We start from the raw sequence: 11,017 nt of genomic DNA, 5'->3' as shown, positions 1-11,017 counted from the left end.
AAGGTTAAGTATCAATATTTTTCTGTCATCATGATTGCATGAAATGAAGAGAAAAGATGTATTTTATACTGTAAATATATAAATTACAAGCCCTTAATCATACATTTAAGTAAAAGTTTTAACAAATTGTGGTCAGGAAGCAGTTAGTTTACTTCAAATTTTCATAATAGAGTAGCATGACGGACAACATGAAAACAATATTTAAGCTGTATTTATGCACCGTGTTGTTAAATAAACATTCTCATCATTTAGAAGTTACTACTGAATACTCAACTATGTTAAGAAATGATGTTGTTTAAATTTGAAATAATTAAATTCTGATCACTACTCAAGGAAAAAAGAAAAATGCACTCAAACATGCCAAAACACGGGATTGAACCAGGTACCTTTAGATCTTCAGTCTAACGCTCTCCCAACTGAGCTATTTCGGCAAGGTCTGTGTATGGCAAAAGTCACTAAGACATCAACTGAGCTATGTTTGCATGGTTACACAAGGTTAAGTATCAATATTTTTCTGTCAGCATGATTGCATGAAATGAAGAGAAAATATGTGTTTTATACTGTAAATATATCCATTACAAACCCTTAATCATACATTTAAGTAAAAGTTTTAACAAACTGTGGTCAGGAAGCATTGTTAGATTACTTCAAATTTTCATAATAGTTAGAGTAGCGTGACTTAAAACATGAAAACAATATTTAAGCTGTATTTATGCACCGTGTTGTTAAATAAACATTCTCATCATTTAGAAGTTACTACTGAATACTCAACTATGTTAAGAAATGATGTTGTTTAAATTTGAAATAATTAAATTCTGATCACTACTCAAGGAAAAAAGAAAAATGCACACAAACATGCCGAAACCAGGGATTGAACAAGGGACCTTTAAATCTTCAGTCTAACGCTCTCCCAACTGAGCTATTTTGGAAAGGTATGTGTATGACAAAAGTCACTAAGACCTCAACTGAGCTATGTATGCATGGTTACACAAGGTTAAGTATTAATATTTTTCTGTCATCATGATTGCATGAAATGAAGAGAAAAGATGTGTTTTATACTGTAAATATATCCATTACAAACCCTTAATCATACATTTAAGTAAAAGTTTTAACAAATTGTGGTCAGAAAGCAGTTAGTTTATTTCAAATTTTCATAATAGAGTAGCATGATGGACATCATGAAAACAATATTTAAGCTGTATTTATGCACCGTGTTGTTAAATAAACATTCTCATCATTTAGAAGTTGCCACTGAATACTCAACTATGTTAAGAAATGATGTTGTTTACATTTGAAATACTTAAAAACTGATAACTGCTCAAGGAAAGAAGAAAAAAGGTACTCAAACATGCTGAAACCCGGGACCTTTAGATCTTCAGTCTAACGCTCTCCCAACTGAGCTATTTTGGCAAAGTCTGTGTATGGCAAAAGTCACTAAGACCTCAACTGAGCTATGTTTGCATGGTTACACAAGGTTTAGTATCAATATTTTTCTGTCATAATGATTGCATGAAATGAAAAGAAAATATGTGTTTTATACTGTAAATATATAAATTACAAGCCCTTAATCATACATTTAAGTAAAAGTTTTAACAAATTGTGGTCAGGAAGCAGTTAGTTTACTTCAAATTTTCATAATAGAGTAGCATGACGGACAACATGAAAACAATATTTAAGCTGTATTTATGCACCGTGTTGTTAAATAAACATTCTCATCATTTAGAAGTTACTACTGAATACTCAACTATGTTAAGAAATGATGTTGTTTAAATTTGAAATAATTAAATTCTGATCACTACTCAAGGAAAAAAGAAAAATGCACTCAAACATGCTGAAACCCGGGATCGAACCAGGGACCTTTAGATCTTCAGTCTAACGCTCTCCCAACTGAGCTATTTCGGCAAGGTATGTGTATGGCAAAAGTCACTAAGACCTCAACTGAGCTATGTTTGCATGGTTACACAAGGTTAAGTATCAATATTTTTCTGTCATCATGATTGCATGAAATGAAGAGAAAAGATGTGTTTTATACTGTAAATATATCCATTACAAACCCTTAATCATACATTTAAGTAAAAGTTTTAACAAATTGTGGTCAGAAAGCAGTTAGTTTATTTCAAATTTTCATAATAGAGTAGCATGATGGACATCATGAAAACAATATTTAAGCTGTATTTATGCACCGTGTTGTTAAATAAACATTCTCATCATTTAGAAGTTACCACTGAATACTCAACTATGTTAAGAAATGATGTTGTTTACATTTGAAATACTTAAAAACTGATAACTGCTCAAGGAAAGAAGAAAAAAGGTACTCAAACATGCTGAAACCCGGGACCTTTAGATCTTCAGTCTAACGCTCTCCCAACTGAGCTATTTTGGCAAAGTCTGTGTATGGCAAAAGTCACTAAGACCTCAACTGAGCTATGTTTGCATGGTTACACAAGGTTTAGTATCAATATTTTTCTGTCATCATGATTGGATGAAATGAAAAGAAAATATGTGTTTTATACTGTAAATATATCCATTACAAACCCTTAATCATACATTTAAGTAAAAGTTTTAACAAATTGTGGTCAGGAAGCATTGTTAGATTACTTCAAATTTTCATAATAGTTAGAGTAGCGTGACTTAAAACATGAAAACAATATTTAAGCTGTATTTATGCACCGTGTTGTTAAATAAACATTCTCATCATTTAGAAGTTACTACTGAATACTCAACTATGTTAAGAAATGATGTTGTTTAAATTTGAAATAATTAAATTCTGATCACTACTCAAGGAAAAAAGAAAAATGCACTCAAACATGCCGAAACCAGGGACCTTTAGATCTTCAGTCTAACGCTCTCCCAACTGAGCTATTTCGGCAAGGTCTGTGTATGGCAAAAGTCACTAAGACATCAACTGAGCTATGTTTGCATGGTTACACAAGGTTAAGTATCAATATTTTTCTGCCAGCATGATTGCATGAAATGAAAAGAAAATATGTGTTTTATACTGTAAATATATCCATTACAAACCCTTAATCATACATTTAAGTAAAAGTTTTAACAAACTGTGGTCAGTAAGCATTGTTAGATTACTTCAAATTTTCATAATAGTTAGAGTAGCGTGACTTAAAACATGAAAACAATATTTAAGCTGTATTTATGCACCGTGTTGTTAAATAAACATTCTCATCATTTAGAAGTTACTACTGAATACTCAAGTATGTTAAGAAATGATGTTGTTTAAATTTGAAATAATTAAATTCTGATCACTACTCAAGGAAAAAAGAAAAATGCACTCAAACATGCCGAAACCAGGGACCTTTAGATCTTCAGTCTAACGCTCTCCCAACTGAGCTATTTCGGCAAGGTCTGTGTATGGCAAAAGTCACTAAGACATCAACTGAGCTACGTTTGCATGGTTACACAAGGTTAAGTATCAATATTTTTCTGTCAGCATGATTCCATAAAATGAAAAGAAAATATGTGTTTTATACTGTAAATATATCCATTACAAACCCTTAATCATACATTTAAGTAAAAGTTTTAACAAATTGTGGTCAGGAAGCATTGTTAGATTACTTCAAATTTTCATAATAGTTAGAGTAGCGTGACTTAAAACATGAAAACAATATTTAAGCTGTATTTATGCACCGTGTTGTTAAATAAACATTCTCATCATTTAGAAGTTACTACTGAATACTCAACTATGTTAAGAAATGATGTTGATTAAATTTGAAATAATTAAATTCTGATCACTACTCATGGAAAAAAAAAATATGCACTCAAACATGCCGAAACCAGGGACCTTTAGATCTTCAGTCTAACGCTCTCCCAACTGAGCTATTTCGGCATGGTCTGTGTATGGCAAAAGTCACTAAGACATCAACTGAGCTATGTTTGCATGGTTACACAAGGTTAAGTATCAATATTTTTCTGTCATCATGATTGCATGAAATGAAGAGAAAAGATGTATTTTATACTGTAAATATATAAATTACAAGCCCTTAATCATACATTTAAGTAAAAGTTTTAACAAATTCTGGTCAGGAAGCAGTTAGTTTACTTCAAATTTTCATAATAGAGTAGCATGACGGACAACATGAAAACAATATTTAAGCTGTATTTATGCACCGTGTTGTTAAATAAACATTCTCATCATTTAGAAGTTACTACTGAATACTCAACTATGTTAAGAAATGATGTTGTTTAAATTTGAAATAATTAAATTCTGATCACTACTCAAGGAAAAAAGAAAAATGCACTCAAACATGCTGAAACCCGGGATCGAACCAGGAACCTTTAGATCTTCAGTCTAACGCTCTCCCAACTGAGCTATTTCGGCAAGGTATGTGTATGGCAAAAGTCACTAAGACCTCAACTGAGCTATGTTTGCATGGTTACACAAGGTTAAGTATCAATATTTTTCTGTCATCATGATTGCATGAAATGAAGAGAAAAGATGTATTTTATACTGTAATTATATAAATTACAAGCCCTTAATCATACATTTAAGTAAAAGTTTTAACAAATTGTGGTCAGAAAGCAGTTAGTTTATTTCAAATTTTCATAATAGAGTAGCATGATGGACATCATGAAAACAATATTTAAGCTGTATTTATGCACCGTGTTGTTAAATAAACATTCTCATCATTTAGAAGTTACCACTGAATACTCAACTATGTTAAGAAATGATGTTGTTTACATTTGAAATACTTAAAAACTGATAACTGCTCAAGGAAAGAAGAAAAAAGGTACTCAAACATGCTGAAACCCGGGACCTTTAGATCTTCAGTCTAACGCTCTCCCAACTGAGCTATTTTGGCAAAGTCTGTGTATGGCAAAAGTCACTAAGACCTCAACTGAGCTATGTTTGCATGGTTACACAAGGTTTAGTATCAATATTTTTCTGTCATCATGATTGCATGAAATGAAAAGAAAATATGTGTTTTATACTGTAAATATATCCATTACAAACCCTTAATCATACATTTAAGTAAAAGTTTTAACAAATTGTGGTCAGGAAGCATTGTTAGATTACTTCAAATTTTCATAATATTTAGAGTAGCGTGACTTAAAACATGAAAACAATATTTAAGCTGTATTTATGCACCGTGTTGTTAAATAAACATTCTCATCATTTAGAAGTTACTACTGAATACTCAACTATGTTAAGAAATGATGTTGTTTAAATTTGAAATAATTAAATTCTGATCACTACTCAAGGAAAAAAGAAAAATGCACTCAAACATGCCGAAACCAGGGACCTTTACATCTTCAGTCTAACGCTCTCCCAACTGAGCTATTTCGGTAAGGTCTGTGTATGGCAAAAGTCACTAAGACATCAACTGAGCTATGTTTGCATGGTTACACAAGGTTAAGTATCAATATTTTTCTGCCAGCATGATTGCATGAAATGAAAAGAAAATATGTGTTTTATACTGTAAATATATCCATTACAAACCCTTAATCATACATTTAAGTAAAAGTTTTAACAAACTGTGGTCAGGAACCATTGTTAGATTACTTCAAATTTTCATAATAGTTAGAGTAGCGTGACTTAAAACATGAAAACAATATTTAAGCTGTATTTATGCACCGTGTTGTTAAATAAACATTCTCATCATTTAGAAGTTACTACTGAATACTCAACTATGTTAAGAAATGATGTTGTTTAAATTTGAAATAATTAAATTCTGATCACTACTCAAGGAAAAAAGAAAAATGCACTCAAACATGCCGAAACCAGGGACCTTTAGATCTTCAGTCTAACGCTCTTCCAACTGAGCTATTTCGGTATGGTCTGTGTATGGCAAAAGTCACTAAGACATCAACTGAGCTATGTTTGCATGGTTACACAAGGTTAAGTATCAATATTTTTCTGCCAGCATGATTGCATGAAATGAAAAGAAAATATGTGTTTTATACTGTAAATATATCCATTACAAACCCTTAATCATACATTTAAGTAAAAGTTTTAACAAACTGTGGTCAGTAAGCATTGTTAGATTACTTCAAATTTTCATAATAGTTAGAGTAGCGTGACTTAAAACATGAAAACAATATTTAAGCTGTATTTATGCACCGTGTTGTTAAATAAACATTCTCATCATTTAGAAGTTACTACTGAATACTCAAGTATGTTAAGAAATGATGTTGTTTAAATTTGAAATAATTAAATTCTGATCACTACTCAAGGAAAAAAGAAAAATGCACTCAAACATGCCAAAACCAGGGACCTTTAGATCTTCAGTCTAACGCTCTCCCAACTGAGCTATTTCGGCAAGGTCTGTGTATGGCAAAAGTCACTAAGACATCAACTGAGCTATGTTTGCATGGTTACACAAGGTTAAGTATCAATATTTTTCTGTCAGCATGATTCCATAAAATGAAAAGAAAATATGTGTTTTATACTGTAAATATATCCATTACAAACCCTTAATCATACATTTAAGTAAAAGTTTTAACAAATTGTGGTCAGGAAGCATTGTTAGATTACTTCAAATTTTCATAATAGTTAGAGTAGCGTGACTTAAAACATGAAAACAATATTTAAGCTGTATTTATGCACCGTGTTGTTAAATAAACATTCTCATCATTTAGAAGTTACTACTGAATACTCAACTATGTTAAGAAATGATGTTGATTAAATTTGAAATAATTAAATTCTGATCACTACTCATGGAAAAAAAAAATATGCACTCAAACATGCCGAAACCAGGGACCTTTAGATCTTCAGTCTAACGCTCTCCCAACTGAGCTATTTCGGCATGGTCTGTGTATGGCAAAAGTCACTAAGACATCAACTGAGCTATGTTTGCATGGTTACACAAGGTTAAGTATCAATATTTTTCTGTCATCATGATTGCATGAAATGAAGAGAAAAGATGTATTTTTTACTGTAAATATATAAATTACAAGCCCTTAATCATACATTTAAGTAAAAGTTTTAACAAATTGTGGTCAGGAAGCAGTTAGTTTACTTCAAATTTTCATAATAGAGTAGCATGACGGACAAAATGAAAACAATATTTAAGCTGTATTTATGCACCGTGTTGTTAAATAAACATTCTCATCATTTAGAAGTTACTACTGAATACTCAACTATGTTAAGAAATGATGTTGTTTAAATTTGAAATAATTAAATTCTGATCACTACTCAAGGAAAAAAGAAAAATGCACTCAAACATGCCGAAACCGAACCAGGGACCTTTAGATCTTCAGTCTAACGCTCTCCCAACTGAGCTATTTCGGCAAGGTATGTGTATGGCAAAAGTCACTAAGACATCAACTGAGCTATGTTTGCATGGTTACACAAGGTTAAGTATCAATATTTTTCTGTCATCATGATTGCATGAAATGAAGAGAAAAGATGTGTTTTATACTGTAAATATATCCATTACAAACCCTTAATCATACATTTAAGTAAAAGTTTTAACAAATTGTGGTCAGAAAGCAGTTAGTTTATTTCAAATTTTCATAATAGAGTAGCATGATGGACATCATGAAAACAATATTTAAGCTGTATTTATGCACCGTGTTGTTAAATAAACATTCTCATCATTTAGAAGTTACCACTGAATACTCAACTATGTTAAGAAATGATGTTGTTTACATTTGAAATACTTAAAAACTGATAACTGCTCAAGGAAAGAAGAAAAAAGGTACTCAAACATGCTGAAACCCGGGACCTTTAGATCTTCAGTCTAACGCTCTCCCAACTGAGCTATTTTGGCAAAGTCTGTGTATGGCAAAAGTCACTAAGACCTCAACTGAGCTATGTTTGCATGGTTACACAAGGTTTAGTATCAATATTTTTCTGTCATCATGATTGCATGAAATGAAAAGAAAATATGTGTTTTATACTGTAAATATATCCATTACAAACCCTTAATCATACATTTAAGTAAAAGTTTTAACAAATTGTGGTCAGGAAGCATTGTTAGATTACTTCAAATTTTCATAATAGTTAGAGTAGCGTGACTTAAAACATGAAAACAATATTTAAGCTGTATTTATGCACCGTGTTGTTAAATAAACATTCTCATCATTTAGAAGTTACTACTGAATACTCAACTATGTTAAGAAATGATGTTGTTTAAATTTGAAATAATTAAATTCTGATCACTACTCAAGGAAAAAAGAAAAATGCACTCAAACATGCCGAAACCAGGGACCTTTAGATCTTCAGTCTAACGCTCTCCCAACTGAGCTATTTCGGTAAGGTCTGTGTATGGCAAAAGTCACTAAGACATCAACTGAGCTATGTTTGCATGGTTACACAAGGTTAAGTATCAATATTTTTCTGCCAGCATGATTGCATGAAATGAAAAGAAAATATGTGTTTTATACTGTAAATATATCCATTACAAACCCTTAATCATACATTTAAGTAAAAGTTTTAACAAACTGTGGTCAGGAACCATTGTTAGATTACTTCAAATTTTCATAATAGTTAGAGTAGCGTGACTTAAAACATGAAAACAATATTTAAGCTGTATTTATGCACCGTGTTGTTAAATAAACATTCTCATCATTTAGAAGTTACTACTGAATACTCAACTATGTTAAGAAATGATGTTGTTTAAATTTGAAATAATTAAATTCTGATCACTACTCAAGGAAAAAAGAAAAATGCACTCAAACATGCCGAAACCAGGGACCTTTAGATCTTCAGTCTAACGCTCTCCCAACTGAGCTATTTCGGTAAGGTCTGTGTATGGCAAAAGTCACTAAGACATCAACTGAGCTATGTTTGCATGGTTACACAAGGTTAAGTATCAATATTTTTCTGCCAGCATGATTGCATGAAATGAAAAGAAAATATGTGTTTTATACTGTAAATATATCCATTACAAACCCTTAATCATACATTTAAGTAAAAGTTTTAACAAACTGTGGTCAGTAAGCATTGTTAGATTACTTCAAATTTTCATAATAGTTAGAGTAGCGTGACTTAAAACATGAAAACAATATTTAAGCTGTATTTATGCACCGTGTTGTTAAATAAACATTCTCATCATTTAGAAGTTACTACTGAATACTCAAGTATGTTAAGAAATGATGTTGTTTAAATTTGAAATAATTAAATTCTGATCACTACTCAAGGAAAAAAGAAAAATGCACTCAAACATGCCAAAACCAGGGACCTTTAGATCTTCAGTCTAACGCTCTCCCAACTGAGCTATTTCGGCAAGGTCTGTGTATGGCAAAAGTCACTAAGACATCAACTGAGCTATGTTTGCATGGTTACACAAGGTTAAGTATCAATATTTTTCTGTCAGCATGATTCCATAAAATGAAAAGAAAATATGTGTTTTATACTGTAAATATATCCATTACAAACCCTTAATCATACATTTAAGTAAAAGTTTTAACAAATTGTGGTCAGGAAGCATTGTTAGATTACTTCAAATTTTCATAATAGTTAGAGTAGCGTGACTTAAAACATGAAAACAATATTTAAGCTGTATTTATGCACCGTGTTGTTAAATAAACATTCTCATCATTTAGAAGTTACTACTGAATACTCAACTATGTTAAGAAATGATGTTGATTAAATTTGAAATAATTAAATTCTGATCACTACTCATGGAAAAAAAAAATATGCACTCAAACATGCCGAAACCAGGGACCTTTAGATCTTCAGTCTAACGCTCTCCCAACTGAGCTATTTCGGCATGGTCTGTGTATGGCAAAAGTCACTAAGACATCAACTGAGCTATGTTTGCATGGTTACACAAGGTTAAGTATCAATATTTTTCTGTCATCATGATTGCATGAAATGAAGAGAAAAGATGTATTTTATACTGTAAATATATAAATTACAAGCCCTTAATCATACATTTAAGTAAAAGTTTTAACAAATTGTGGTCAGGAAGCAGTTAGTTTACTTCAAATTTTCATAATAGAGTGGCATGACGGACAACATGAAAACAATATTTAAGCTGTATTTATGCACCGTGTTGTTAAATAAACATTCTCATCATTTAGAAGTTACTACTGAATACTCAACTATGTTAAGAAATGATGTTGTTTAAATTTGAAATAATTAAATTCTGATCACTACTCAAGGAAAAAAGAAAAATGCACTCAAACATGCTGAAACCCGGGATCGAACCAGGGACCTTTAGATCTTCAGTCTAACGCTCTCCCAACTGAGCTATTTCGGCAAGGTATGTGTATGGCAAAAGTCACTAAGACCTCAACTGAGCTATGTTTGCATGGTTACACAAGGTTAAGTATCAATATTTTTCTGTCATCATGATTGCATGAAATGAAGAGAAAAGATGTGTTTTATACTGTAAATATATCCATTACAAACCCTTAATCATACATTTAAGTAAAAGTTTTAACAAATTGTGGTCAGAAAGCAGTTAGTTTATTTCAAATTTTCATAATAGAGTAGCATGATGGACATCATGAAAACAATATTTAAGCTGTATTTATGCACCGTGTTGTTAAATAAACATTCTCATCATTTAGAAGTTACCACTGAATACTCAACTATGTTAAGAAATGATGTTGTTTACATTTGAAATACTTAAAAACTGATAACTGCTCAAGGAAAGAAGAAAAAAGGTACTCAAACATGCTGAAACCCGGGACCTTTAGATCTTCAGTCTAACGCTCTCCCAACTGAGCTATTTTGGCAAAGTCTGTGTATGGCAAAAGTCACTAAGACCTCAACTGAGCTATGTTTGCATGGTTACACATGGTTTAGTATCAATATTTTTCTGTCATCATGATTGCATGACATGAAAAGAAAATATGTGTTTTATACTGTAAATATATCCATTACAAACCCTTAATCATACATTTAAGTAAAAGTTTTAACAAATTGTGGTCAGGAAGCATTGTTAGATTACTTCAAATTTTCATAATAGTTAGAGTAGCGTGACTTAAAACATGAAAACAATATTTAAGCTGTATTTATGCACCGTGTTGTTAAATAAACATTCTCATCATTTAGAAGTTACTACTGAATACTCAACTATGTTAAGAAATGATGTTGTTTAAATTTGAAATA

At 31.3% G+C, this 11,017-nt stretch overlaps 3 non-coding genes across 3 annotated transcripts; all 3 read right to left on the bottom strand.

The window, feature by feature from the left end:
• Positions 1 to 1,829: 1,829 nt before the first annotated feature.
• TRNAF-GAA (transfer RNA phenylalanine (anticodon GAA)) lies at positions 1,830 to 1,902 on the bottom strand. The gene has a single exon. It is a non-coding gene; the product is annotated as a tRNA-Phe (tRNA).
• A 2,358-nt stretch (positions 1,903 to 4,260) lies between these two features.
• On the bottom strand, positions 4,261 to 4,333 carry TRNAF-GAA (transfer RNA phenylalanine (anticodon GAA)). Its single transcript has one exon. It is a non-coding gene; the product is annotated as a tRNA-Phe (tRNA).
• A 5,754-nt stretch (positions 4,334 to 10,087) lies between these two features.
• On the bottom strand, positions 10,088 to 10,160 carry TRNAF-GAA (transfer RNA phenylalanine (anticodon GAA)). The gene has a single exon. It is a non-coding gene; the product is annotated as a tRNA-Phe (tRNA).
• Between the last annotated feature and the right edge of the window lie 857 nt (positions 10,161 to 11,017).

This window comes from Taudactylus pleione, unplaced genomic scaffold, assembly GCF_031769625.1.
Source record: "Taudactylus pleione unplaced genomic scaffold, aTauple2 ptg000815l, whole genome shotgun sequence".
Lineage (NCBI taxonomy): Eukaryota > Metazoa > Chordata > Amphibia > Anura > Myobatrachidae > Taudactylus > Taudactylus pleione.
This window is presented reverse-complemented; position numbering and strand designations above follow the sequence as displayed.